Here is a 24,355-nt window from a genome sequence, read left to right as displayed (position 1 = left end):
CGGCAAAGCTGACACTTGTATGGAAGCATCCTCAGGTAGTGTATATTCAAATGTGTGAAAATCATGGCTCCCGGGGGTAGGGTGGGGCCACAATGGGGGATCGAAGTTTTACATAGGAATATATAGAGTAAATCTTTAAAAATATTCTTCTCAGAAACTAATCAGCCGGCAAAGCTGAAACTTGTGTGAAAGCATTCTCAGGTTTTAGATTCAAAGTTGTTTAAAGCATGACCCCGGGGCTAGGGTGGGGCCACAATGGGGGGTCGAAGTTTTACATAGGAATATATAGAGTAAATCTTTAAAAATCTTCTTCTTAGAAACGATTTAGCCAGGAAAGCTGAAACTTGTATGACAGCATAATCAGGTAGTGTAGATTCATAGTTGTGAAAATCATGGCCCCCGGATGTAGGGTGGGGCCACAATGGGTGATCGAAGTTTTACATATGAATATATAGAGTAAATCTTTAAATATCTTCTTCTCAGAAACTAAACAGCCGGCAAAGCTGACACTTGTGTGGAAGCATCCTCGGGTATTGTAGATTCAAAGTTGTGAAAATAAATACCCCTGGGGGTAGGGAAGGGCCACAATGGGGGGTCGAAGTTTTACAAAGGAATATATAGAGTAAATCTTTAAAAATCTTCTTCTCAGAAACTATGAGTCAAATTGTTACCACTTTTTATATGAGGCATCTCTATGGTTAAAGGAATCTAGATTTTGAATTTCATGACTCTACCATTCCGGGGCACCACATGTGGGGCCAAATATGAAAAAAGCCAAATTTTTAAAGATCTTCTTCTCTGGTCATATAGTTAAAATGTATTGAATCATAGAAAATCTTATTCTCTACTCCCCTATATATTTGTGAAAAACTAAATGCATGATTATGATGTTCATGAAGCCCTCAACCAAAATTGTGAAATCCATGGCCCCCGGGTCAGGTGTTCAGGCTCTATGGTTGGGCCAATATAGCCATACAGTTACAATGTATTAAATCTTAGAAAATCTTCTTCTCTTCTCCAATATATATTTGTTAAAAATTGAAGCATGATTAGGCCATATTCTTATTATGTAAAAGTAAATGTGTATACAATGTCATATGCTAGTTTTAAGCATGTGAATATTCCGTTGACATCAAACGCATTTCTTTTCATTTCCTAAAATCAGAGAAAATAGCGTGCTTCGTGCTCAGTTCTATTCTTGTTTTGAGTTTTTAATAATACACTTATGGGTACTATACTTTGTATCTGGTGGAAATTAAAAATTTAGATTTGTTTTCCTTTTATAGATGGCAGGAGCAAAAACGACTTTGGTCACAAGCGTACGACAATGTGGAGAAATAGTTTCTCTATTATCTAAGGAAACTGCGTTGGCTGTAGATTGTCAAGGAGTTTATCATGGGACCCACTTGAGGTTGACCCTTTTACAGATTGGAACATCTAAAGGAGATGTTTATCTATTTGATGTACATGAAAATAAGGATCTTCTTTCAGAAGCTCCATTGAGATTTTTATTAGAATCTGAAGGAATTGAGAAGGTTTGTAATTTTGTATGTTTGTGTATACTTTTGTCGATAAATGAGATTAAAAATTCTTTGAGTTTTCTTGTATTTATGTTAAAATATTTCATATTTATTTAAATTTGTTTTCTAGGTCATTTTTAAATGTTCAAAGGATAGTGGTGCACTGTATCATAGTTTTCAAATTACTCTGCAGAAGGTCTTTGATATACAGGTATTGCAAGAAACAACTACATAATAATTATTAACAAATAATTCAATAAACATAACATGTTTAAAAATTAGACTATGAAAACTATCTCTCTCTCTCTCGATATATATATATATATATATATATATATATATATATATATATATATATATATATATATATATATGTGATTTAATTATGGCACTTACATTTTTGAATTAAATTTTAAAGGCACAAAAATATAAACTACGGAAGCACAAGTGAATTGCTTTCAAGCGGTGCGGAAAATGTTTTAAATGATTTATGAGTAAAGACTCGTAGTACACCTTCTTGTTCGTACATTTCTTGTTGTAAATTTGTTTATTTTTTTCCTGAATAGGATGCACATATTATATTACAAGAAGAAAAAAAAGGATGTAAACTATTTCCCAAATTATTGCTGCGCGATGTTTGTCAGCACTATTCATCCACTGACAAGGTGTCTAAAGACGAAGACGAAATCATGGTATGGTTTCTGTTTACATTTTAGTAAAATTTGATATCCTACGTACCAGGTTAACAAATACAGATGTTGTTTTTTGTAGAAAAAAAGTGGACAAGAAGGCAGCAAATTTTGGGAGGAACGCCCATTAACTGACAAAATGGTGTCCGTTGCAGCTGGCCGTGTCAAAGCTTTGATTCCAGAAGTATATGCGAAACAAAAACGGTAAATAGTCTGAATATTACACCATCACATGTCTAAAATGTTGAAATTTATGTTGTACATGTTAAGAAGTGTTTTACTAAATATTTATCTTTTATAGTATTATTGAAGAATCTGGATTAAAACGAAAGTTTCAAGAGAGGGTACTAGAGTCCGTCAAACAGTTTATTGACTCAAACGTTAGAAAACAGAGATTAGATCGAATTCATGAATGCGCAATGGAAATACTACATTTAAAAGACAAAACCTGTACTGCAAACTCAACATTAACGGACTTCAAAGAAGACAGCGAAGAAATGCTAGCTTTGAGCTTAGTTGATTTTAAAGATGTTCAAAATATGTCAGATAATATTCAGCAATTGAAGAAGAAAAAAATTAACTCTGGTTTAGATAAAATTCTTGGCGATGTCAAATCAGATCAAGCTGAATTACTTGTTACCCTGAGTAAACTTAATTTTCTTAACCAAACTAGAGCCCATCCTGATAAATCAATTGCAGAAAAAGCACGGGATATTAGAAGCCAGGTGCAAAATATTGTTCTTTCAAGCATAGAAAGTAAATACGACGTAGGTACAGAAATTAGCTTGTTAACAACGTGTGAATATGAAATATTAAGAGACTTACCTATACGGAGTAACGATGACACCAACTCTACCCTACGAATTAAAGGTCTGTTTTGGGTTGTATTGGTTAATTATTTGGACAGAAAAAGCGACGCACTCCATAAGCATAAGGAACATTTTAAACTTAACAAATATTTTTATAATCGAATGCAAAAGTTCGCCCACTGTCCCTTATCAGTCCCTGTACCAAAGCAAGTGCGTGAAAAGGTTAAGGCATTCTTAGATGACATTCATTTGGTTTTTACAAAATAGACACAACCTTTAAATCACGCGATGGAAGTACTCAATAAAATCAGCACTCGGTCAAAAATCAAGTTCGATTTGTTAGTTGCACTGGCTTGTTGTTTAAAGAAGAAATTGAGAGTATATAATTCCGAACGGCTGGAAATAAGGTGTTTTAACTTTTTTTTGTGTTTTTAACTTCAAAATTGGTTATGATGCATGTTATTTTTAGATATATTCACATTTTTTTCAATTTATCAACTATTTGATATAGTACGCGCAGATCACAAAAGATACACAGTCCTATTCTTGGGAATACTGACGACTGACGAAGGATTAAAATATCCAAATAACTTTTTTTTGTTATCTTCGATGTACTAAGTTGTGGTTTATGATTTTTTCGAAGTGTATATTGATGTTAATCTATGCAATAAAAGTGTAACAACTATGTATCGTTAACATTTATTTGGTAAATTCTACACATAAAACACTTCAAATATAATGATATATAAGGGATATGCATTCATCTAAATTGTTGCGTAAAATGAACTGAATGTTAATTCAATTACGTAAAATAAAAATTTGAATTTTATTTTCAATAAATAGAAGAATTACCTTTAAAAAAGATATTAAAACTCAGAGCAATCAAAAATTAAGCGTTACAACTGCCTTGACACTAGTCACTTTAAAATATTATACTACCAATGTATGAAATACGTCTGGTGACATTCGTTACTAAACTTCTGATATCAGCTAATACAATCATTCCTAACTGTTTAAAGGCTAATCTGATTCTCCACATAACGGACCTCCGTACGATTATTTATACATTCACTTTACAATAGCAATACATATTTATATATGAACAATAATAAATAAATAATACACGTCTACTTGAGGTTCAACTCAAACTTAGGAATGACTAAGTCCAATTGTTGGCTACCAAGCAGTTTATTAGCAAGCGTGATCGTATAGCCAAAATTACAACACCAATAAACAGCAAACCAAATCGAAGATCTCTTATTCAAAATATAAATCAAAATCTTCTATTTCACATCCAAAAACAAATCCTAAATAAAGTTCTATGCTCAAAAAATTAAAAATCACAATTCAAAATCAAGTAGAATTCTAAATAAAATTCTCTAAAGTTAAAAATTGAAAATCTGCCTTAACATTATTTTTCAGAGTATTATATTACATTTTATATATGATTGATACTGTTTTAATATGTATATAACAGACCCAGTATAGTCACACCCCAACTAGCACTAACTAGTGGGTTAACCCTTTTAGCCGAGTCGGTATTTTAACTGATCGGTCTTGAGTTCGATCCTAGCTTTGGACTACCTCCTCTTATATTACAGTATATAAAGTCGAAATTGGGCTTGGAATAATAAAGGAAACTAATGGGTTTTCCCGGTTAAAGTTGAACAGACGTAATTAATGTTTGATACAGTTTCCCACCAGATATACTTTACAATGGGACTAAAAGTAAATAAACATGTACAATAAGTATAATTATATATTTTTTTATTTTTTTTTGCAAATAATGGAAAAAAAATGCATACGGATTGGAAATAGGCAAAACTATTCAATCTGAATTTACTCGACGATATTAGATACATGTCTATATAATTGATAAACGAAACACATAGTTCTATAATATTTACATTTACAGCGTGAATTATTAATATGTTGTGTTTTTTTAATTACTTTTTTTTGCATCGACTCTATAGAATATCTGCACATTTAAATTAATTATGTTAATGTGTTCCTAATACAATAATTCATTTATTATAATAATAAAAAAACATCAACAGCGTCTAAAAAAGCTTAATTTATTTCCACATATTTTGAAGGCCGGTTATCGGGCAGTTATAAATGCAGTGCTCAGAGCTTGCAATTTATGATGCACCCTTTCAACAATTGTCAAAAAAGGTCGTTGAAGACCAAACATACTTTTTAACCTCACTTAAGCTGATAGCCCCAGTGAGGTTTTCTGATAACATATTGTCTGTCGTCCGTCTGTCTGTCCGTAAACTTTTCACATTTTCAATATCTTCTCTAGAACAATTAGGCCAATTTCAACAAAGCTTAGCACAACTCACCCTTAGGCAGGGAGAATTCCAAGTTGTGAAATTTACAAATCATTATTAAGAGTTTATTTACTGCTAAAGTGTTGTTCATCTTCATCATTCAAAGATACCCTTCAAAGTTACAAAAAGTCTCATAGGGACCTGGACACGATTTCGGATGAAAATTTTATTTTTGATTTCTATGTATAAAATAGATTACTTTTGTATTTTGAATAATTCACCTAAATGCTATTCGATTAAAAAAAAAAACAAAATTAACAATATTCCGTTTGATCGTTTGCTTTTTAAAAACTGACATATTTCACAATTTCAAATATATTCTCAAACATTATAAAAACAAAACATCATTATGATTTTATAAAACTACCTACATAATACATATAAAGATTGAATCTGTTTCCTATATTTTAATTTTAAAATTTGCGAAATTCAGTATATCCTTTACGAATAATCGCATTACATCACACAAATATAACAAGTTTCTTGTTATCCAACACTGTAAACAGTATTTAATTAGCAGCGACTTTATTTGCAAGATATAAATTGATTCACAGGATTTTTTTTTAGCGAATTAGCTTCATCTACATCCAAGTGTACATCGCAGCTATAGGCAATAAATAGTTCACTAACAGTTGGTTTACAATATATACAGCACTGTATTGAAATATACCAATACAATACTGTTTTGTGTTCTGAACCTTAATAGTCATAAATAAGTTGTTTTTTCAAAAGAAATCATTTAAATTTTTTTTTGATTAAATAACTAAATTTTGTCTATTGAAAATAAAAAAAGAACAAAAGTTGTTGGGACGAAACATATTTACACTTTACCTACTGTAATCAAGATGACCCCCCCCCCTCCCCCCCCCCCCCAAACACATCAAGAGGAAATTGAATTGAAAATCAAAGAACTGACGAGAGTTGATTTTATAGTGTTTTTACATTTATATCATATGTGGGTTGCCCCGAACTTACCGATACATGGCTGACTGGGTCTGTATTGGAATACGGCTTGCTCTTGTTCAGGCTGCAGTCCAAAGTGATGGGGTTTTCACCACGGGCTCTCGCCAGGTGACGTCACAGCCCGTCATCATGGTTAACTCGTCCTCTGAGTAGTCGACAAACACTACACTCCCTCTGTTTTCTTCGAAGGGACTCGGCCCACACTACCAGTGGGCCGGCTCCGTCCACACCACTAAGCTGGACTTACAACCAACACATCACCAGGGGGCGCGTAACGCCCATCCCAATCAATACTGGGATCAACATCCCAATCTCTACTGGGATCCTCAACCCTCACTTTCACGAGTTCATAATATGAGCAGATGGGGCCATACAAGACATGATGGCCTCCGCCCAATAGAAAACGCCAACTAACCGTCCAGGAAACAGGGTCGGGGGGGGGGGGACATTGGAGGGCGCGTACCTACCACTCCTCCAGGATCAAGATGTGGATCCGGCGGGCTCCAGCATACCCGCGAGGGTAGTCTACTGCTATGTACCCTCCTGTCGCAGTCCCAGGTGGCGGAACTCCGGAGGGAACTCTACTCCCCTCGCTCTTCCTGCAATCCAGGGGTCCCAGGGCTCCAAGGCGCCCACCAGCTCATCCTCGGACGAGGTCGGGTCTGGGCCATAGTCCTCCGGCTCCTCCTCGGGCGGGGTCGCGGCTTCATCTTCGGGCTCCTCCCGTCTGAAGCTCTCTGGAGGGGTAGTGGCTTCATCGTCCTCGGACTCCTCCCGTCTGAAGCTCTCTGGAGGGGTAGTGGCTTCATCGTCCTCGGACTCCTCCCGTCTGAAGCTCTCTGGATGGGTCGTGGCTTCATCGTCCTCGGACTCCTCCAGGCAGATGCTCCCCAGGACTGGGGGATCGGGGGCATCCCAATCCTCATGGCAGGGAGCCGGGGGTGGGGGTGGCAAGAGCCCAAACATCCCGTACTGCGACAATGGGTGCCCGCTGACTGTCTCATGGCTCCATAGCTCCCGGTAGGCCCTCCTTAGGTCCGGGCCCAACCGGGAAACTAGGTGTGCCTGTACTCTCCAATGTAACAGGAGAGCGGGATGTAGCCGATCGAACAGGGCAAATCGGTGAGGGGGGTCCTCCCCCACAAACCGGTACAGTGCCTCCATGGCCCGATTCAAATCGGTGGGTACACCGGCGGCGGGCTCCTGGAACACTTCGCCTGTTGGGACGTCCCTCGCCAGGTCCTCTGGAGTGGCTCCTTCCCCCAGCAGGTGGTGAGCCATCCACATAAGCACGCGGTACCGGAGGCTGGCCCCCGCCTCAGGGGGCACAAACCTCCGGAACACTGGATGAAGGTGTGCCACTGTCACATGATTTCTCATGGTGCGGGTCCGCACCAGGCACCCCAGGAATGGGCAAGTCGAACTTGGCCCTCGCGAACCTCTCCTCCTCGCGGCCCCCGGTGGTGGGGGGGGGGAGCCTGCGGGGCCTCTTCATCGTATTCATCGTCATCTCTGTAAAATAAAAAGAGCCTATTAATAGATATTTCCCCCATACACGTCGGACACACGAACTGGTCCATGGTGGTGGCGTCCTCCGGCGAGACACCCACACACAAGCCGTGGTACCAGCAGTCGCACTGGTCACACTGGACCATTAGTTTTCCGTCATCAGGACGATGATAGAGGCAATAAAGCTCGGTATCTCTAGACGTTTCTGGTGACTTTTCGGTGGTATCGGAGGATGACCGGCTGGGCCTCGGTGGTCGGCCTCCTCCTCGGTAGGGTTCCTCAGGAGTCTTACCCAGCTTCCGAGGACGTCCTCTGCGGCGAGCGGGTTTAGGCTGAGAGTCATCACCCTCAACTGGGCCTTCGATTGCTCTTTTTCCCGGAGAAGTCGAACCTTGCGCCTCGGAATCTTCATCAGATCTTACATCACATGGTGAACCACTCACGAACTTCTCCCGATACCGGGCCAGCCACAAGGGAATATCCCTGTCGTTACACTTCTTAAGGCGGTCGTGGTTTGCCACCATCACAGCTGTCTTAGTCTTCACACGGTAAAGGTAAGGTGACAGCCTCTTGAGGATGATTCCTGGGCCCTTCCAGGATGGGCTCAACTTCCGGCACTTGCCCTTAACAGTCGCCGTATCTAGCAGGTATACCAAGTCACCCTCCTCAAAGGGGCGGGTGGCTGCCTTAATGTCAAAATCCCTCTTCATCCGCTCTTCCGAGGTGTTCAAGCGTCTACGGGCGGTCTCATGCGCCGACTGTTTCCTCTCCTCTAGATCTGTCACATAAGAACCTACATTCACCGGATCCTCTTGAAGGGGAGGCCTGTACATTAAGCTGGCTGGTGTGTTAACTTCCCTGCCCAACATCAGTTCATTGGCGGTGAAACCAGAGTTACGGTTCACTGCAGAGCGCAGAGCCCCGGCTATCTATGCAAGATGCTCATCCCAACAATCCTGGGCCTTGTCAATGTAGCATCTGACAGCATCCATGAGAGTCCGATTATAACGTTCAACCTGTCCGTTAGCCGACGGGCGATAAGGGGTGGTACGAGCCTTGTGGATCTCCAAGAGTTCACACACCGCCGTGAACAGCTTGCTCTCAAAATTACGCCATTGGTCTGTGAAGATCTGGAATGGGCACCCAAACCTAACGAAGAACTCATTTACCGCGGCTGTAGCTGTAACCTGGCCGTCTGTGAAGGGAGGGGAATGCATTCCACCCATTTTGTGAACTGGTCTACCATGACCAAGACATACTCATTTCCCCTCGGAGTCCGTGGAAGTGGTCCTAAGAAGTCCAGGTGCACCCTCTCCATGGGTGCCCCAGCATGGTACTTAATCATCTCCGCCCTGGCGTGGCGCTGGGGACGTTTGTTTCTACTACAAGGGCCACAAGGGCTACTGACAAAGTTCTCAGCCTCTCTCATCATTCTGTACCAAAAGAAGTGCTTCCTCAGCCTGGCTTTAGTTCGTTCGATTCCCTGGTGTCCAGCTGCCGGCACCTCGTTGCAAAGGCACAGTACCTCTCGTCTCAGGTCACGGGGCACAATCAAAACTCTTTTCTTCTCTCCCCCCTCCTCTATCTCTTTCCAGAGGATTTTGTCACTATCCAGATATAACAGATTCCTGTTGATGTAGTAGTGTTTCACGGCCGGGCTAGTCAGAAACAATTCGCCCTCATCTGGTCCCAGTTCTCCCTCCAACTAATCCAAGATCAAGCCTAACTCTGGGTCATTAGACTGGCTAAGACTCATCTCCTTAGGGGTGAGGCCTACAAGTGACGTCGGGCCTTCAAGGTCCGCCGGAGAGACTCCCATCACACAAGCAAACTGAGTGTACTTGCTGATCCGGATATGGGTCCTACAAGGTCCATCCGGGCTACTCTCGCCCTCAGAGTCAATCTCATGATAGGGAAAACCGCCAGTTCGTCCAAGAAGTCCTCCGGATACATATCCGAGGGCTATCTCACTGACCGATGGCTGGGCTTCTCCCGATGCACGGCCGTCTACTGTCCCCTCGAGCTCGTCCTCCGACAAAGGAGAGTAAATCGAACTTCCTGGCCTAGCAAGCGGGGCTACATCGTCTACCTCATCAGTACAGTGGTAACAACGTTATTGTTGGCAAGCCAATCGTGTTAAATAGTTCGTGTAACGTGGGTGATCGTTCGTGTAACGTGCGGGATCGTGCGTGTATCAGGAAAAATAGTTTGCGTTTTTTACCGTGCGTGTTCGTGCGTGATCGTGCGGTTTTTTCGTTTTGTAACTTTTTTTACGGAATGTTGGGATTTATTCTTAAAACAACGACAAGTACTTTTTGTAAAACAATGTGAATTTTAAACTTTTTATATAAAAGAACATTGGCAGTTGTTAACATTCATTCTCTCTTTCGTGGTTAAATACATTTATCAAGTATTTCCACAGCTCATTCACTCCTTTGTTCGGTCGAGTTAGTTTTGCATAATGTAATAGTCAGCCTATATCAAGCATCCATTGTGTCTTGACACATAATTTTAATCATATTAACAAGAGCGACACATTGAATGAAAGCGGTCAAGCTTACCCATGCCCCGTTTTAAACTAAACGATCATCCCCAACGTTTTTCTTTCAAATGAGAATACGATACGCATTCCTATCTGGTACATAGTGTAAACATTTGTTTGAAATAATTTTTATAGACGCTTTAAAATTTAGAATAAATAGAAATGAATCAATTATGTACTATAAATAATGAAATATTCAATGTGTAAAATCGAAATTCTATGGAACAAGGTAACAAATTTACCTCTATCTCGCATACTTAAATCGTACGTAAGGGAACTGGATTACATAAACAGTCAAATTTGTATAGTTAATGCATTATCTTCATTTTATTTACACTTAAGTTATTATTCGTTATGGAGACAAGAAAAAAAAAATAATTTGTGTATAAATCATTTATTTCTTTTTTGTATGGATGTGTAATTTGATTACTCGTAAAATATAAAACAGTGCATTGCTACTGTACATGCCGCTTTTTAATATAACACAAACATAAAGCAATACAAATTAAAGCAATACGTTTTCTTAATGCTAATCTTAAAAATTGATTTTGATTTTGCGTGTTTAATGGTGTAGAATCGTTCGGTTGCGTGTTTTTTCGTTTTTGTTCGTGTATCGTGAAAATTCAGTAAGTTAGTGATCGTCCGTGTAACGTGCGTGATCGTTCGTGTATCGTGCGTGATCGTTCGTGTATCAGAAACGTGCGTGTCGTTTGTCAACAATAACGTTGTTACCACTGTAAATACATTCCACAATTGATGGGCTCTGGTGCACTTACGACATCCACCGCACGGCAAGTCACTAAGATTCACAGCGAAGTCCACCCCCTGACATCTGGAAGACATGGTTGGTCGCGAAAGCGCGTCAGCATTCACCTGACGCTTACCGGGCCGATGTTGGATGACCATATTGTACTGGCTGAGCTCCTCCAACCAACTAGCTAGTTGATCCTGGGGGTACCTAAAGTTCAGCAACCAGATGAGACTATGGTGGTCCGTACGTACATAGTAGATAATGGCGATACATGCGTGTGAACCGGATGACGGCCAGGAGCTCTTTCCGAGTAGTACAGTATTTTTTCTGCTCCGCGGACAAAGTGAGGCTCCCGCAGGCTATGGTTCGCTCCTGCCCCTCCTGGACTTGGCACAGCTCAGCTCCTATGGCTTCTGCAGACGCATCTGTGTCAAGCACAAACTGATCATTGGCTGTAGGCAGAGCCAGTACCGGGGGTGAAGTGAGGGCTCTCCGGAGGTTCTCAAAGGCCGTCTGCTGCGCAGGTCCCCACACAAAGGGTTTCTTGCCAGTGATGTTATACAGCGGATGAGCCATCTGAGCAAAGCCAGCAATAAACCCTCTATGGTAGTTGGCGAAGCCTAGGAACCGCTCCACCTCCTTAACATTAGTGGGAGTTTCCCAATGCTTCACGGCCTCTATGTATTCATCACCCATCTCTACTCCCGTTCCACTGACCTGCCTTCCCAGAAACTCCACTCGGCGCCGGAACAGCTCACACTTCTTGGGATTGAACTTCAAGTCATAATCTCGGAATCGCTGGAACACCTGTCTCAAGTTAGCCAGGTGGTCATCAAAATCACTTCCCAGCACTAGGGCATCATCCAAGAAGGCCAGAACGATACTCCAGGTCAGCCCACGTAACACTAAATTCATTGCCCGGGAGAAGGTAGCAGGGGCATTACAGAGACCAAACCCCATTCTCCGGAACTCAAATAGGCCATACCGGGTAATGAAGGCAGTTTTCTTTCTGTCCTTGGGGCTGATCATAATTTGATGAAATGCAGAGTTAGCGTCTAACTTCGAGAACCACACATTTCCCGACAGGGTATCAAGGCACTCATCAATGAGGGGAAGGGGAAAAACATCCTTCCGGGTGACATTGTTCAACCGGCGGTAGTCGAGACACCACCTGACTTGTCCGTCCTTCTTACGGATGAGGACTGGCGCTGAAGCCCACTCGGACATGGAGGGCTGGATCACTTCGTCAAGCATCTTTTTGAGGTGCGCCTCCTCTTCGCCCGCAAAGAACACAGGAGTACGCCGCATCCTCTCCTTGACCGGCGGTGCATCTCCAGTGTCAATCTCATGCTCAAGGGCAGTGAAGTTTCCAAAATCAAACTCACTCCGGGCAAACACATCTTGGAACTCAGACAGCAGGCTAGCAAGTTGGGACCGCTCCTCATCACTCAACTCCGCAGAGGATCGTTCTAGCAGGTCCTGCAAATGGGTGGGTACTTCCGGTGGTGTGCCCTCGGTCCCACTCTCAGCCATGCTACGCACCTCCCTCATCAAATAGGGCACCGGCACGTACGGCTCCGCCTCGACTGCCTCTCCAATAACACTGCCCTCCTCTAAAGACACATCCTTTCGAAACGCATTAACTAAGCAAGCCAGGGACGCCTCTCCAGCAGCGTGATACGTATGTGGCATGAGTAAGGCATCCGACAAGTCCTCAATCCTTGGCACAACCAGGTAAACTGACAATCTTCTCTCTAGCCTAAAAGGGCACATGACTACAGAGCCTGCAGGAACTCGAACCTTCCTCACCAAAGTCACATTGTCCTCCGTCCGAGCATTCCCCCGTCCATAGGTCATCTGAATTGTCTCACCGCCGAGAATCAGTATCCCATGCCTCAGGTCAAGCTGAGCACCGTGGTCTCTCATGATGTCAATCCCCAGTAGCATCTGGTCCTTGAGAGGAGCAACATACAGGTCAACCTTAAGTGTGCGCTGGCCCACACGAAAATCAAATGGTCCTGCCAAAAAACCCTTAAGTCTCGCTCCGTGCCCTGCCTGCAGCAAGGTAACATGCCTTTTAATAGGGGGCTTTTGTTCTAGCTGGTCAAAAAACATCTTCCCTAGGACACTAACCTCTGACCCGGTGTCTGCCACGGCCTCTATAGATAACCCTTGGATCCTCAATGGAACCGAGTAACTGGTCTGTGGGCGTTCCTGCCCCACCAAAGCGCTTGTCAAACTTCTTGAGGATGTCCTTAAACCGTGGACGGGGACAGACTTCCAGTAGGAGAGTATAATACTCGCTGGCTGCGCCCTCCAAAAAAAAGCAGAACTGGTCATGTTGCTCGGCCTTGGTCCATTGCTGGCTGCGCGAGAGCCTCACGAACTTATGAAGGAACGCCTTCCAGCTGGATTTGCCATCATACCGCAGGTCCTTGTACTTCGGCTTGCTACGGGGCGCAGGTGGCCTGTCGTCGTGACTGCGTAATGTGCGGCGCGAGGTAGTGGTAACAGGGTGGGGCAAGGGCTGGGTAGGTAATGCAAAGGGTGGACGATGTTGCCGGGTCAGCAAACTGGGCGGCCCAGCGGGGGCCTGGGTTCTCCCGTAATCAGGTGAAATGTCCCTGGATGGGGGGCCATTGGGTTGCTGTGGGGCATGGGCATGTATGTTAGGATTAAGAAAGTGTACCCCGGTCTCCCTGGGAGAGGACTCGTACATTTGTGGGTAAACCTGAGCTACTCTACCTCCCCCCTCCTGTCTAAAATAATAAGGCTGGGGCGGCACCACAGGTGCAGGGGCAGGGTAACCAAGGCTGCTAGATGGAGGTACGAACAGGCCCCAGGGGGTGCCATCAGGGCTAACTACAGTTTGATAGCCCGGGAAGGGGTAGGGCGTGGTATTTGCATAGCCTGGGTCATGTGACTGGTGTAATTGCCCCGAGGTGGAAGTCCCCCCACTAAATGTCACTACAATATGTCCCTGGGTCGTAGAGGTCTGCGTTGTAGAGCCCTGCAACTGCAAATCAGTGAGCTGGGCCGAACTAGGAGCTACATAATTGTTCCCCGGAAACGGATTCGTCAGGACTGAGGAGGCCCCCAGGTGACTGGCATGCTGACCCCCCAAGGGCTAGGGTGCGGGGCCTGTGGCCCCAGCAGGAGAGGGGTGGGGCTGCTGACCAAGGGTGGGTGGGGAATCGAAGACCAGGGCCTGGGGTGCCAGTACATGACTGGCTGAAGATACCGGCTGAGGCAAAATAACAGGATCCCTGGACTCAAGTGTAGCCTTAGCACTATGGCCTGGTGGGGATTTCCCAGGGGTACGCGTGAGATGGGGTCCCCATATCGCACTGGGTGGGACAAAGTCATAATCCCCCATCGGCGAATTGCATCTTATTACAGACCCCTGACTAACACCCGAATGTACTGCACTAGGGACCTGAAACTGTGCTGGCCTAATATAACTGTCACCCTGGGTACTACCAATCCCCCTCCCCTGACGGTTGGGCAACGCAGTTTCACCCCGAAGGTACCCCGTACTACTCACCGGGGGGTGACTTTCTTCCTCGCTGTCTGAAGCAGAGTACATGTGCGCTCTCACCGATGGTCTAGGAGTGTAAAGGTGCTCATCCTCTTCATCACTTAGCCTACCATAACTATGCTTACGAGACGAGCGCCCAATTTGAACAGAAGGTTCCCCCATGGGCGTTATGGTGTCATCGCTATCACTTTCGCTAAGCCCTAACGCTGCAAAGGCATTCTCTAAAGAATCGTTCATTTTCAAATGGCGCACACCGGAGCACGTGGCCAAGACAGAAAAATAGTGCAAAGATAAATGCAAAATATAAAAGTATGATGCAAAAACAACGTTGCCTAAACAAATAAAAGAATCCTACTCTAAGCTAACAATACTATCATAGAATGCTATATGTTCAATAAGTTTAACCACGCGGAGCCCCCAAAAATGGCGGCTACACACGTTTATTTTGAAAAAATTGACTCAAGAAGAAAAAATTCTGACAGACTACGGGAAAAAAATTTTCCTTTCAACTAATCGGAGTTCGGGCCTCGAGTTGGGCGCCAATATAGTGTTTTTACACTTATATCATATGTGAGTTGACCCGAACTTACCGATACATAGCTGACTGGGTCTGTATTGGAATACGGCTTGCTCTTGTTCAGGCTGCAGTCCAAAGTGATGGGGTTTTCACCACGGGCTCTCGCCAGGTGACGTCACAGCCCGTCATCATGGTTAACTCGTCCTCGGAGTAGTCGACAAACACTACAATTTTGTCGATGTCTATTTATTTTAAAATCAATGATGTGTTATTTTGCATGACAAGTACACGTAGTTTCTAATTTGAATTAGGCACATTTTTATAATTTTTATAATTTGATGTTAAATAATATTTAAAAATAAAATAAATTCAATCAAACTATGTATCAGTAATAGAAATATTTCTCGAAAAGTGTATGGATTCAAGCAATATTGAACTCTAGTCTCGTTGAACCAAACGCTTGGCTGACACCGTCAATCTCCGACAAGGATTTACGGAAACAGCGGAGCGTCGAGTTGAACGAGACTATACTGAACTCTAGCGTAGGAATACATACTACAAAAAATATTTAAATTGTTCGTACCATTTAAAATCTGACTATTTTCAAGGTATTTAGAAATAAGTTTACTTGAAAAACAATGCTTTAGCATACTTTACATCGAATTTATCAATTATTTTCAAGAACTAAGTCTTGTCAGCAGCAATGATTTGTGCTGAAGTCCAAACACTGTTTCACTTTCGGTTTGTCTGAGTGACTGCATAGGAGAGTTGATTAAAATCAACTCCCAAAAAGTTTCATCTTTTGGATCAATATTTTCATCAATAAAATCTTTAAAACAATCTTTTTTTTTCATATTTGAATCAGCGCTAACCAAGAAGTGTTGTTCCACTCCGCTCTTTTGAACATATGTCAAATTTCATTACGAAAACTCGAAGATTCGGTGAGGCTATCAATGGCATGCGCCCGTTGCAATTTCAAATTTTAATCTAATAAAATATCGGGCTAAATACACTAAACGGTAAAAAAACGGCTTGATAACATATTTGAAGTAGCCATATGTGTTTTATTAACACGATCGTATACGTCATGAAATTTGTGGGAACAAGATATAACTAGGGCAACGCTAAGCGGAGCATCCCCTCGAGACATGAGAATAATGAGGTATTGTGTGGTAGGTGCAATATTTAGGAATACATAGTTATGTAAAGAAGGAGACCACATTCTATTAACTCTCCATTACTACAAAACTACTTTTTCTTTACCTGTACTAGCTCTAAATCTACAAAGTATCAAGGTTTTGATTTGAACTGCTTCCTTTCATTTTGGTTTCACAGAAGTGAAGCGGAAGTAGTTATTGTTAAGTCGTACATAAAATTTCTGTTTAAAATTTAACGATATAATAAAAACACCCCTGCGAATGTTACTGTCATTCAAATTTTAGACCACGTGGTTTTATTTGACCCTTTCAGTTTCGCAGTAAAAATCATGCTTCGTGTTTATCCTCTCATTCATAGAATCTAAGTATTTGTACTTTGTAATCAAATATAAAATCTAGAGGTTTATTGATTTTGAACTTCGTCTTCGTTAATTGGTGGATAAAATGTGTTCTTGAAATAAATCACTTCCACACATATCCTTCTATTTGAAAACTGATATAAATTAGCACGCTGAACCGTAAAATATCCAATTAATAAACATGTGTCACTCGTGACCACTATATTTTGAAACGTTCCAAGAAGACGCTACGGAAGAAAGTTGCACGGCGACATTAATACTAAGAACGATAACTTTCCCCGGGTTCCGAATGTTATTGACTCAATGATAACGTACAGAATTTACAGGTAGATTAGGATCAAATGTGTAAGTTTGCTCATTTGTTTTCATGATATAGCGCCTATTCCTACCGTAAGTATCAACGTTTGGGGCATTGACAATATTGGAAAGCACAGTAGCTGGCTTCCAGGTTTTGTCGTTTTGTTGAAATCTAACAATATCTACTATTTCAAGAGGGACGAATGGTTTAGATTGTTTTTCATAATGATGCATTTGATATTTGTGGTTTTTGTTTAACATTACCTTGATCTTCTCATGACCGATAACCTTGGAAATTAGTTGATCACTAAGAGTCGGTAAAATTGACCGCAGTTGTGTACCTTGGAGGAGTTCTGCTGGGGAATAACCAACTTTTAAGGGTGTAATTCGGTATTCAAGTAGGGGTCACGGCCATCAAGCTCAGCCTTTTCGAATATTCTCTTCGCAATTTGTATTGATTATTAGCCAAACCATTAGATGAGGGTATCGTGGGGGAAAAGAATAAAATCATATTCTTTAGCAAAATGAGAGGAATATTGAGGGCCATTATCTGACACTACCTTTTGGGGAATATCTAACTAAGCAAAAATACTATTAAGCTTCCAAATTATAGTTTTGCTCTTTGTGTCGCGAAGCTGGACGACCTCAAAGTGCCGTCTGTAGTAATCAGTGACAATCAAACAATCCTTGTTGTCCCACAAAAACAATTCTGTGACGACAACTTGCCAGGGGTAATCAGGTACTGGGTGTGATTGGTGGGGTCGCTTGGGGATTAGGTACCTGTGTTTTAAACACACATTGCAATTTGAAAGTAACTTTCTGGTATCTTATTAAATTTTGGCCCAAAATACTGATGTTCGTATCCCTCTAGAGTGATTTCTTAATACCAATATGCCCTATGCGAATTCACTCTTGAATTTTAGCTCTGAGAGTGGGGAACTTTAAGCAAGATATCAACAGTGACAGAAAGTTCGTCCCTGTGATTCTAGAATCTAAGATTTAGATGTGTTTCAGTTCGGATATAATCGGGATAATACAGGCATGGATACTTTGTTTAATCAGCGAGTGTTATAAGGTAAGCAGATCGACATTTATATGGCTTGTCCAGCCTTTCCTCTGTCAGTGTGTACAAAAAAGGCAAAAGTGTAACACTACCCCTGATATTATAAAAGATGACTTTGGTAAATATCAACGGTATATGACTTAAACTACTTGAAAAGTGTTGCTAGAATCCTGTGCTTCGTTGTTTTAAATGAAATATACGTAGTATTTTCAATGAAATTATAGAAGTTGAGACGGTTTCCGATAAATATTTACAATATTTATGTTATGCGATCAACAATAGGATTCTAGCAGTAATACTAATAAATATGAACTAACTGCCTATGGAATAGTTGTAGCAAACATACAAATGAACTTTGGGGTAGTGTTTCACTTTTTGATTTTTTGTTAAGTTACAAAAGTGATTTATTTTTAACTGTCACGTGATATCAGGGCATGGCAGCTTCGAAGATCGAGTCGATTTCGAAGTAGAAAAATAATATCTTGGTGAACATATTCACTTGGTATTAATATTCCGCACTTTTTTCATATATATAAACAGTTTTTAAATTGATCATAATTTTGATGGTCATTAAACTCGGAGTTGCCTTAACCTACCCGCGGTTGTCAAGAGCTTTGCTTTGGGCACTGCCCCATTGAAATAATACGTCCTTTGCAAGCAGATTTTTAAGGGGACTAGTTATTTTGGATAAGTTAAGTGCAAATTTTGCTAAGAAAGTCACCATTCCTAGGAAGGTTTTCTATTCAGATTTATCTGGGGGGGGGGGGGTATCAAGATCTGGACCCACACCTTCTAAGGTTAGCAAATGATCAAAATATTTCACCTTTGTGACTCCTTTCTCCAATTTGTTTTTGTTTAGCTTAACATATCTCTCTTTTGACCTTATGGGAACTTTACGCAAATTCATGCCGTGCTCTTACTAGTTCGACAAAATACAAGTAAATCATCGATTAGAGCTACGACACCGTCACGTCCTTCATAGCATTCATCAATCTTTCTCTGAAACTCGTCCTGTGACGACTTGAATCCAAAAGGGAGTCTAAGATACCTTAAAGGATCAAATGGCATATTAAAAGTAGCAAGGAAAGAATATGCCTCTGATAACTTGATAGTCCAATACCAACTCCTAGCATCCAACCTAGTGAGGAATCGAGCTTTTGACAGTTGTGGAAGGACATCCTCAAGGGTTTACATTGGGTAATGAGGTTTCAGTATTGCCCTATTAAAGTCTTTCAGGTCAAGACAAACCCGTAGTTTACCATTTGGATTTTCGAGCACTACTAGTGAACTCATCAATTGAATGGGCTTAGTGACCTAGTATAATGTTAAGAGATTTCATTCTCTCTCTGTATTTTGGTTTTTATTTGTCTTGAATGGCAAGGGGTACCATACGGGATGGGTGTACTGTCAAGTTAACGGATGGGTCTGTGTGTATAGAACATTCCCCTTGGAAAAGACCTTCAAAAACCTCCGAAAATTTTGACACGACTCGACTTGCATTCAAGAGTTCATTATTGTCTTCAGTTGTGTCCAAGTTCCATAAGTAGACAAGTTATACAAGACCAAAGTTTAAACATGTTCTCATTCCTAACATGGGAGGGAAAGTAGTCTCAACAACATGAAATGTTAGACTCTGTGACTCACCTTTGTAAGTACAATTGAGCTCAAAGCAACGAAAGAAACATACGGGGTTACCATTGTAGGCAGACAACTTTTGATCAGTTTGCTTCAGCTGTAGCTGCAGATCTGTAGCTCTCTGGTTGAAAAAATTCGGATAGACAAACCAGAGAGCTACAGTTCCAAGCGTTGTAAAAACCTCCGATTTACGCCGCCGTTTTTGTGTCGCTCGCTTCGGGAATTATATCTGACTTTAAAAGCATTCAACCGCCTAAAAAATTGGATTTATTAATTAAACATATAGTTTACCCTAACTCTGCTAACTTTGTTTTCCTTTCAATGGTTCACAACGGCCATCCTTCGCCTTGGAATGTCATCGTTTTAAAAAAAAACTCGCCTTATGACAACCATGTTTACCTAGTAGGAGATCTCGGGTGCGTCGATTTACCCAAATGGACCCAAATTCGAGCGGAAATCAATTATAATAAAATCCTCATAATTTAGGGAAATTTGGAAAAAAATAAAAGCCGAAGGTCCATAACAATAATTAAAATTATTTTAAAAAGTTGTTTTATTTTTATATAATATATATATTTATATTATTTGAATATAATTACATACATTATATACTTTTAAAAATCGAGATAAAATGCTCATCTTTATTTTTCAGAAAACAATTTTTAAAGATATACTGAAAAAATTTTAATTATTGTTTTGGACCTTCGGCTTTTATTTTTCCAAATTTTCCTAAATTGTGAGGATTTTATTATAATTGTTTCCCGCTTGAATCGCCATTTGGGTCTTTATTTTTCTTAATAACGGCTAACAACCCCATGAAAGGACTAAAACAAGTGATGATATTAGTAATAAGGACTTTATTATAATTGTTTTCCACTTTAATCGCCATTTGGGTGCATTTGGGTCCATTTGGGTAAATCGACGCACCCGAGATCTCGCTACTAGGTAAACATGGTTGTCATAAGGCGAGTTTTTTTAAAACGATGACATTCCAAGGCGAAGGATGGCCGTTGTGAACCATTGAAAGGAAAACAAAGTTAGCAGAGTTAGGGTAAACTATATGTTTAATTAATAAATCCAATTTTTTAGGCGGTTGAATGCTTTTAAAGTCGGATATAATTCCCGAAGCGAGCGACACAAAAACGGCGGCGTAAATCGGAGGTTTTTACAACGCTTGGAACTGTAGCTCTCTGGTTTGTCTATCCGAATTTTTTCAACCAGAGAGCTACAGATCTGCAGCTACTTCAGCTGGTACATGTGGGACAAACCTGATGAATTGCAGACATGTTTGGGTATTATGTTAACGTTTGAACCTGTATCTAACTTAAATTTGATATGTGTTTGTCTGAACCAAAAAAACACTACATTACAAAATACTTGGTCATAGTTGAGATTTGTCTCACTGATATCTATGAAAAATTCTTGTTCAGTATCTGATTGCTCTGGCAAAGTCTTTGATTCATGAAATGCAACAGTTTTACATTTCTTAGCAGAATGGACCCATCTATTACAAGTCTTACAATGTTTATCCTTCGCAGGACATTAAGCACTTGTAGAATGATCATACCCACATTGGTCGCACTCTTGTGTCTTCATCTTGTGGTGGTGCTTTGTTCTGGCCTGCGGGGGTCTTCTTCGCTCTGTATCTTTGGTGGCGTATTGATATGATGGGCTGCGTCGACCTACCTTCTTTGTTTTCTGGTTGTGAGAATGGCTGACTGCATGGACCTCTTGGCCCGACATGGTCTTCAACCATTCTCGAGAATACTCGTGTGACTGACCTATCTGTATTGCCTTTTGTAATGTCAATATTTCACCTTCTGCGAAAAGCGTTTCCCTCACTTGGGTTATAACAATTATTCTTTATAAAAAAAAACCCGTGTTTAAATTTAATTCAATTTATTTCATTTAATATTATTGATGCATGTAAAGTCTTTGACAAGAAATCGGTCTAAAAATCCGTTCTAAGGTCCACCATTTCAGGAATTATATTTTGTTGGTTTATCACTTTTTTCCACATTTTCAAATGTATATTTTTAGTCTTCAATCGAAGAAATTTGATATTTTGAGGCATAATTCACTATAATATCTAGCAGGGTCATTTCAGCCAAAAAGCCATCCTTGTTTCTCTCTTTCACTGACAAGATCTGAAAATCACAACATTAGTAGTTCAAATCAATGCATTGTCTCATAACTTTTATATTGATAATGCACCTCTGTGCGTTTTCTTTTATTTATTACATGTTTTCTTGTATTTGATAATGTATTGAATCGATAAAGCGTATGCATATTTTCTTCATACATCATATTTAGAATTACCCAATTTGAAAAAGAAGTATGTTGTCTGAAAACTGCAATATTGATAACGCATTTTTCTGTTTTATTTTACTTATTACATGTTATGTTGTATTTTATAATTTAATGTAACGGTAAAACATATATACCGTTTCTTCATGAATCACTTTAAAAGTTACCCTGTTTGAATGAAAATGCGTTAAATTTGGGAACAATCAATGCACTTTAAATGTGCGTTATTATGGCCAAAATCAACGCATGTGGAGAAAAATGATGTGCGAAGATTTGTCAAAATTGGTAAAACTATCATATACGATTAAGTATTTGTTTAACTTAGTTTGATTGAGATTAGGTTATTGGCTATCTTGAATAAAAATAAAAAGGTTTTTCGATTAGAAGATTTATTTTAACAATTGAAACACAAAAAACAAAACAAATTATGCAATTGTTATTTAAGATTTGTACATCCACACATCACATGAACTGAGCTAATTAGCCGGCACGTGTCCTTTCACTTTGATATCGTTTTTACTCTGTGAATATTTCTTTTCTTTTTTTTAAGGAACCGATGATTAATTTAATGGAAAACGAAAGCCGATCTAGATTTAAATGGCGTTCAGAAGCTTATGAAAAAAACCCAAAAAACATGATGACAAATACAAGTAAGATAATTACTGAAAATTAATGCAGAAGGCGCATAACCGAATTTCTTGTATTTCTGAGTTAAAACTGCTATAACGACTGTAACTGTCTTACTTTTTAGAGCAATGATTAATTTGGGTTGATGACGTGGACTTAAAGACCTACAGATTGTTCATTATACAATCATGGAATAAGCTATTGATTTGTTTCAACAGTTTATGGAATGTATACAATGTTTGGTAGGAAAATTACTCCGGTTATAATTTGAAAATATTAGAAACTTGGCTGTGTCTGTGAGTAGGCCCTCTCGTTCCCAGTGATGCTAGGCCATGTCTAACAGTGTTTTTTAATAAATATAAACACTTAATCTGACTCAATTTGTAAATACGAAATCAGATAAGAAAACTGCTCGTAATTTGTGATTTTTTTTTTACAAATTGCATCAAGTGTCTTCATAATTAACTAAACAAAATTGATGTACACAAATAGCGCAATTTGAAAAAAAAAATTACGTTGACTTGGTTCTAAATTTAATCAAATTGATTTTTGTTCAAAATTTAAAGCATTTTGAGTTTTTCCCCGAAGAAAATTTTTTTAGGGGTGCGTCATTACAATAGAAGAGACAAATGTATTCATTATAGTTTTTAGATTGCCAATAAGACTCTTTAAAAAATAAATGACTATAATAATGCATTACGTATGCCAAATTAGAAAATCACCACTGTTTTGTTTCAAATTCAAGTTATGTTAAAAATCCTTCCTTCACAGCGATTTTAGCCATTAGGATTAAGTTCATTGAAACGTAGCACTTTTTCACTAAAACGCTGATCAAAACATTTTGTGACGGTGACAAATGACCTAGTACAATGCAAACATACTGAAGTTTAGGATCGTATTCCTTTAATTATCGAATCACGCTCAGTGGTTGCCTTAATCATCGATCAATTCATTGTGTACACCTGAAATAGCCGGCGGGTTCTTGGTATTACTAAAGTAGAAATAAATCAAAAGTAAATGGATACCTACTACTGTGATGTGAAAGACAGGTGAGTGATTTTGATTCTCAACAGTACAAAAGTATTCTTTTGAAACAATTATATACAAAGCTTTGAAACCGTGGGATTACAGTATAAAATGAATCGTCACATTAAGACCTAATTGATCATTATTCTTTAATTGGTATATTCTCACTTATAAATCTCTCTCCCTCTGTCTGTTTCCCATCTCTTTTAATTTAACAATTATTCTGTATTATGTGAAAACCAGATACTCACCATTCGTGTTAACAGTTTGATCATCATACAAACGCCATCCTATTTCATTGACTGTCATATCTAAGGCATTGCATGAATTGTAAGGTTGGCACATTCCTGTCTGGAGATTGAAATTGAAACACTTGCATCCAAAACCACAGAACGATGCACACATTGCAAGGGAATCCACGTGTTTGATGTAAATTGGTTTTATAATAGACATTTTGTTATCAAATTCTAGATTAGCCTTATAATGTTGAGACATTAAGACAACCAGGAGGTACATTAATGTAAAAAGCAGTAGACATCCACCAACATAAGATGCCATGATTTTTCTAAAATCCTTTATAAATATAAAAACTCAAAACTTTAATAGTACCTGAACATTCAGTTTTTCTTTCCGAAATGCGCTTGCTATCAAATATGACAAGTTTTTACAAACAGCAAACCAAATATCAAAAAATCAATAATATTGGTTGCATA

At 39.9% G+C, this 24,355-nt stretch overlaps 1 long non-coding RNA gene across 1 annotated transcript; it reads left to right on the top strand.

Moving 5' to 3' along the window:
- The first annotated feature begins 1,290 nt into the window (after positions 1 to 1,290).
- Positions 1,291 to 3,698, top strand: LOC136273787 (uncharacterized). Its single transcript, XR_010712018.1, has 5 exons — positions 1,291 to 1,535; positions 1,651 to 1,731; positions 2,087 to 2,212; positions 2,292 to 2,413; positions 2,511 to 3,698. It is a non-coding gene; the product is annotated as an uncharacterized lncRNA (long non-coding RNA).
- Positions 3,699 to 24,355: the final 20,657 nt, after the last annotated feature.

This window comes from Magallana gigas, chromosome 1 (assembly GCF_963853765.1).
Source record: "Magallana gigas chromosome 1, xbMagGiga1.1, whole genome shotgun sequence".
Lineage (NCBI taxonomy): Eukaryota > Metazoa > Mollusca > Bivalvia > Ostreida > Ostreidae > Magallana > Magallana gigas.
Note: the sequence above shows the minus strand (reverse complement) of the source record. Positions and strands in the feature narration are given on the sequence as shown.